The sequence below is a fragment of the Dermacentor variabilis genome, chromosome 1, assembly GCF_050947875.1.
Source record: "Dermacentor variabilis isolate Ectoservices chromosome 1, ASM5094787v1, whole genome shotgun sequence".
NCBI lineage: Eukaryota > Metazoa > Arthropoda > Arachnida > Ixodida > Ixodidae > Dermacentor > Dermacentor variabilis.
Genome location: NC_134568.1, coordinates 225,250,860 through 225,256,866, shown reverse-complemented (window position 1 = coordinate 225,256,866; position 6,007 = coordinate 225,250,860). Strand labels below are relative to the sequence as shown.

The 6,007-nt window shown below is 45.6% G+C and overlaps 1 protein-coding gene across 1 annotated transcript in view; it reads right to left on the bottom strand.

The window, feature by feature from the left end:
• LOC142573043 (uncharacterized) overlaps positions 1 to 6,007 on the bottom strand; it is a 36,414-nt gene that overhangs the window by 30,008 nt on the left and 399 nt on the right. The window lies entirely within an intron of this gene.

The window sequence follows — 6,007 nt, the reverse complement described above, 5'->3', positions numbered from 1 at the left end:
ACAAATCTATGGCTCCATTGGAGCCCAAGAAAGAGCATACAAAGTGCCTTTCGGAAACCTCAACGAATGATGTGTTTGGTGAAGAACTTTGACCGCGCTTCACACTCCGCAAGCATTATTAAAAAAGAAAAACGGGGGCGGCCACTTCCACAGATCGAGTAGCATTCTCGGCCCTCTCGAAGTCTGCTGTTGAATGGGCACTGAAGAGAAACACTAAGACTGTTCATATTGATGAAACATTCTTTCAGAACTCTATTTTCGTAAATTTTGCGGTAATAGATTGATTAATAAAAGAGAAAGGAAAGATCAAAGCTTTCCGCTAAGTAACTGCCCAACAAGGGCAATTAGTGAAAGTTATTCAGACACTGAAGAAGACAAAACTTGGAGTCGAAAGCGATTGTGATATTACAGACAAAGCAAATTATTTTTAAAAAATAAAGAAACACAGACGCGCTTTGGAGGCTGGAATGGCACTCCTTGTGCTATTGGGTTCGATGTGTGCCGTACTAGGCCTTGCTACATGACTAAATGCGATTCTACGTGGCAGTCGGTTACGTCATAACTCTAACAGGCCAGAGAAGTTGTGTTTGTGACGTTGACTTTTTGTTTACCTTATTGGCGATGAAAAAGCCAAATTCCAATTTCCTGTAGTACTAAACAAATATTTATCGTTGTTCTGCAAAATAAATATATCATTCTGAGTGTATTGCGGGCAATTATTTAATGTGCTGATTCAATCAGGCACATAGAAAAAAATTGCCATTTTGGAAATGTCTATCCAAATGCAACTAGGGAGGTAAATGGTTAAAGATATGTAAAGATATGTGAACTCAAAGCAAATAATTCTAGCTGCAACACAGAACGTTACTTGCCTTGCTTGATTGACAACCTCAGGCCCTATAACGATATATTTTATGGCTTCACGCCTACTTACCTGAAAAATTGGACAAAATGCATGCATCTTTGGTAGAACACAGCACTCATAGTGCATAACTAAACGAATGAAAAGTAACTGGCAACCTAAATAAACCAAGGTGAACGTTCAATAATTCACGAGTAGGTACCTTCTCGCTCAGGTGGCTCATGGAACAGATGTGCTGTGCCAATAATCTTAGTCGAACCAAAGTGGTGACCGTTATTGTGCAGTGCCTCGGAGAAATGTAGGGAGCGATACGACAATACCTGCTTTCCTGTTTTTGATCATGCCACATCAACCGATTAATCGCGAATAAATCGTTAATCGAAAAATTGGAGAGTTAGACTTGTCCCGCACAAGGCACTACTGGTAATAAAATCACCTGCAGCGCTTGTTGAATAGGTGCCGCAGTGCTGCAGTTGACCTGCTCCCATAACTTTAAGCACTGGGCTCTGTCTTCGTAAAGCTGACTATTCGCCCAGCTACTGCAGTTTCTCGACTGATTTCGTCTTCCATACAGAGTTGCGTAGTGGAAGGATTCCGGAATCATTCCACATTTTCAAACATCCAGAATGGAATGGGAAAGGAATGATGTCAGCAGTTAGTCAGATCGAATGAGACTAGAATGGGACCCTGAGATTCGGTAACGGAGTTTAAATGGAATGGGAACGTCGTTATAAAGCCCTAAATGTTGAGTTTTTTTTATATGTTCAAAATGTTTTACATTCTGCTACAACAATACGAGCTCTGTGTTTGGCTGATTCAGCTCTGCGCCACCAAGTGGCTGCACCGTGCAGGTCGCTCACGTTTCCGTTAAAACCATTTTATCACAGAGGTAATGTAAGTGACGGTACCAAACCGATAAATTTGGCAATTATATAGAATAAACTAGACTTGGCCGTTTTATTACTTTTTCAATTTTTACCGAATAATGGCTCCTGGGTGACCCTAGGTGACTGCGTATTTGCTCACACGTCTGCTATAGTAGTTTTGTACATACTCTATACTTCTGAAGACGCGGAAACCTTTCTGCGTTACAAGGTTCAAGTCAACTCACTAGGTATGGCCATTTTGAACTGACAAGTGGAGTGCATGCAATCCGTGCTAACAATCGTGTCTGCTGTTTTACATTCCTACGTGCGCGAAAAAGCGCTTAAATTTCAAATCAAACGCCCTGCGCCCTTCTCCTCACGGGCGCCACAGTCGTAGCCGGAGAGTCGACGTACATCACGCAAGGGCACTTACGTACATGGCAATGCTTTGACGTCGCTCACAGTGACACGTGACATGGAGAATAAGGCAACAGCAGTCACTTATTTGATGTGTTGCTTCAATCGACGAATTGAAGTTTGGAGAAATAATAAAACACACAAACCGAATGTCTGCGTGTCTTTGTTTTACCTCGTACCGTAACAACAGAGATGTACTTCCGTTTCGTCTCCTTGTTCCCACATCGTACAGTCACACGCGCTGAGAGCGAAACTCTGTCACTTCCTACTGTGTTCGAGCGCGGGATCGTGCTCTGTGATCCGCTTGTGTCTGCCTCAGTGTTCATGTGGCGTTGACTTATACCGCTAGTCAGGTGTGTTCGTGCATAACGCGCAAAATCGTGCGCTGCGCGAAACGAGATAACCGCAACAGCTCGCGCGCGCGACCGTCGGTGGAAGTGCGTTGCGCAGCAGAAAAGCGCGAGAAAAAAAATAAGGCGGGGCCCTTGACGTATGAGTTACGCGATCCTCCAGCTCCGGTATGGGAGAACGCTAGGAAGGAATTTCGCTTGCGGAGGCCACAAGGGGCACGTGGAGAGAGTGTCCTTATTGGCGGTGACGCTCGCCTCCTGAACTCATAGGTTCGCGGCCCTGAAATATTTCTATCTTGGCTATTTATGAACCATTTTGAAAATTCATTGCAGTAGAACGCTCCCTAGAGGGCACGCAACAATTTCCAGCATATAAGCGAAATGGTAAACCAATGTGTCTGGGTGAGATGCCCTTTAAAGACAGCAACGTTTAGTTCTCAAGAATGGTTCGCTTTAGTGAGATCATGTTTGACCTACGACACAAGGGTGCAGGGCAAAAAGCATGTCCCATAGGGTTGCGCCAGTGCACGGTGATTTTGAACGGGCGCCATGTTTTTTGTCATACAGTCGATCAAATATTCAGAAGGCACGATAACATGCAGTCCGAGAGGTGTGCTGTAAATAATGGTGCCCGGTAAGGCGCCAGTAAATGTGGAACGAAAAAGATCGCCCTGCAGAATATATCAATGCGTTTCGCTTTTATTTACATCAAAGTGACAGAATAATCTATCAGAATGCATGGCATGCGCAGTGGCGCAAAACTGATTTTGTGTTTTTCTTTACTCGAATAAAGATAGCTTTGAAAGAATTGAAGATTTTTGGAAATGGTAGGGGGGGGAGGGATTTTATCTGGAAAGCATTTTCCCTGTAGGGACTTCGGTAAAGCGAAGTGCATGAGAAGTTGTCACCACAAATTGACATGTTTTGGAGATATTTTGACATCAAAAAATGTATATGCTTTGACCGTCGCCGTCGTGGCTTAGCGGCTGCGTTGTTGCGGTTATGCATGGTGTGGCGCCGCTAAGCATGAGGTCGCGGAATCGAATCCCGTCCACGGTGGCCGCATTTCAATGGGGGCGAAATTAAAGAAAAAAAAAGGGGGGGGGGGGGGGGGTCCGTGTACCGCGCATTGGGTGCACGTTGAAGAACCCCAGGTGGTCGAAATTAATCCGGAGTGCCCCACTACGGCGCTCCTCGTGATCATATCGTGGTGTTGGCACATAGAACTCCAGAATCTAATTTTATTTTGAATATATTTTGCGATCACGTTATATATTATTGACTTTTTAACCACGCAGCAAAGATATGTTTGTTAGCGCTCTTTGACGGCCAATGCAATAAAATTTTCAGCTATGATTAAAACACGTCACGGAAGAATGCTCACCTTGTATAGTACGCCCTTCGTGGAACAGTAGAGTACTCACCTTGCATATGTTCTAGCGAAATAAAGTTCCTAAAGTACAAGTCCTGTATTGACCAGGCGTGTGCTCCGCCATCTCAGTGTGTTCGTGAGATGCTTCTTTTAAGGGCTAATGCTAATGTTCTGACAGCCCATACACAGATCTTCGCCGAAACTAAATTGAGAAAATACTTATTTCGAAAGCAGTGGATACTGCAGAGGTCACAGAAAAGATCGTGAAGCAGAGCTAACAGGCCACAAAGAAAGATGTTTGTTGATGAGCGAAAAAAAAAGTACATAATATTATTTGTAACATTGTTGAGACTTGAAATATTGTTTTCAGTTAATAGGCACGCAAATGCAAGCACTAAGCAATTAAAAAAGGAAAGCGTTTCATTACCTGGCGTCGGAGGATTTCAATGTATCAGCTAAGCCACTCCAGGAGTGGGAATGGCTCAACTGTCACCATTCCGAGGATTTAAAAGTAGTGGAATTAACGCGCATCTCCGCTCTCCGGAATGGAGTGGGATAGGGCCCTCCTACGGGGGGGCAACTTTGCTTTTATCACTGTGTAAGGTGTCCTAGCCACCCGATTTTCGTTTTTGCGCCTTTCATGAATTACCAAGCCAATTCTCACTGTAACATTGTCTTTTTCCGTGTTGCATAAAGGTAATTCAGTAATATAGCTCAAGTTGTTTTTACTATTTAGCGTCCATTTAACGCACTTTGATTAAATGTCCGGTTTGCGGAACTATGCATGCTCAGGACATGCACGTCCCATTTCCTCAGCGTTACTTAACCACGAAGCATCCTGGCGTGCGAGCTCAACATAGAACCATACATGCTTTTTTGTTCTTATTGTGCCCGCGAGTATAATGCGTCGTCAGTACATACGGGGCCCTGGGCACACAGAGATAAACGCATCAGCCATGAGTTGATAGACATGAGCAGTGCAGGCATTCTTCGGCGAATAATCTTTTCCACATTTTTATCAAACACCGCCAGAGGCAGCTATTAAGTGCGGAGCACATTAGGTGGCCCGGGATGTCGTCCGTCCAATGTCGTTGGATCTCAGGCACCCTGGCTGATAGCGAAACTAGTCAAGAGAGGGCGCCACAGCCTCTCTGAATAGAACCTGCGATCAAAGCGCCGGTCTGTCCCGCCACAATAAATGCCGAACAGTTGGCACAGATCGAGCGACAGCGGGCGCTTGCTCGCGAAAGACAGCGGCGCCGGAGGGCCTATTCGTCTGTGCGACAACGTGAAGCAGAAGCCAAGCGTCAGCGAAGAGGGGAAAACCGCCAGCTTCGTCTAAAGCCCCTCTATCCACGTGCTACCGCCGCGATGGAGGGGCTTTAGCTTCGTCAGGCAGCAGTTAAGGCTCAACAACAGCGAAGGAAAGCGAATCCTGCGCTTAAAGCTCAGCAAGCACGAGCGAAACGGCAGAAAAGGCAACCGAATCCCCAAGTTCGAGACACACAAGCAAAACACAAATAGACAGAAGATAAACACAACGTGCAACAATAACACAAGGGAAACACTGGCGAATCACTGCTCCGCACTTCCGACAGCTTTCACGTTTTTTCACGAGAGGCGGCTCCCGCCCTCACTGGTAGCGTTGAAATAATTCCATGTACATTAACTGCAAAGGAACTGCTCTGCAGAACTATACCCAAATTAATCCGAAGTTGAAACTGCGTGCTTAGTGCGTCTAGCCAGGCGTGACCGTCTCTGGTAGCCGAGATAGTAAATCTCTGAGCAGGCGAACGCAAAACAACGAAATATAGTACCAGCCTCATCGACCGCGTCTGTTTGCTTTGCACGACATTGGGCGTAAACATCGCTTTTAGACACACATTTCCTTTCAGCTTGAGGCCTGCATGAGTCTCGGCCCAAACGCTTCTTGCTGCCAGGAAGTACATTTATGCTACCAGGCGCCCGCCTTCCACAGTACAGCATCGTTTGCTATCGAGCTATTTGTTCAGGAAGAGCTGACTCGCCATGCGGACCCGTAGCGAACACCGGATTCTCGGGAGCGCAAGTACAATATTGCGAGGGTGGCGGAAGCTCCAGTTTTTTTCGCCTAATTGCAATAGTCCAAAGAACACGTGCT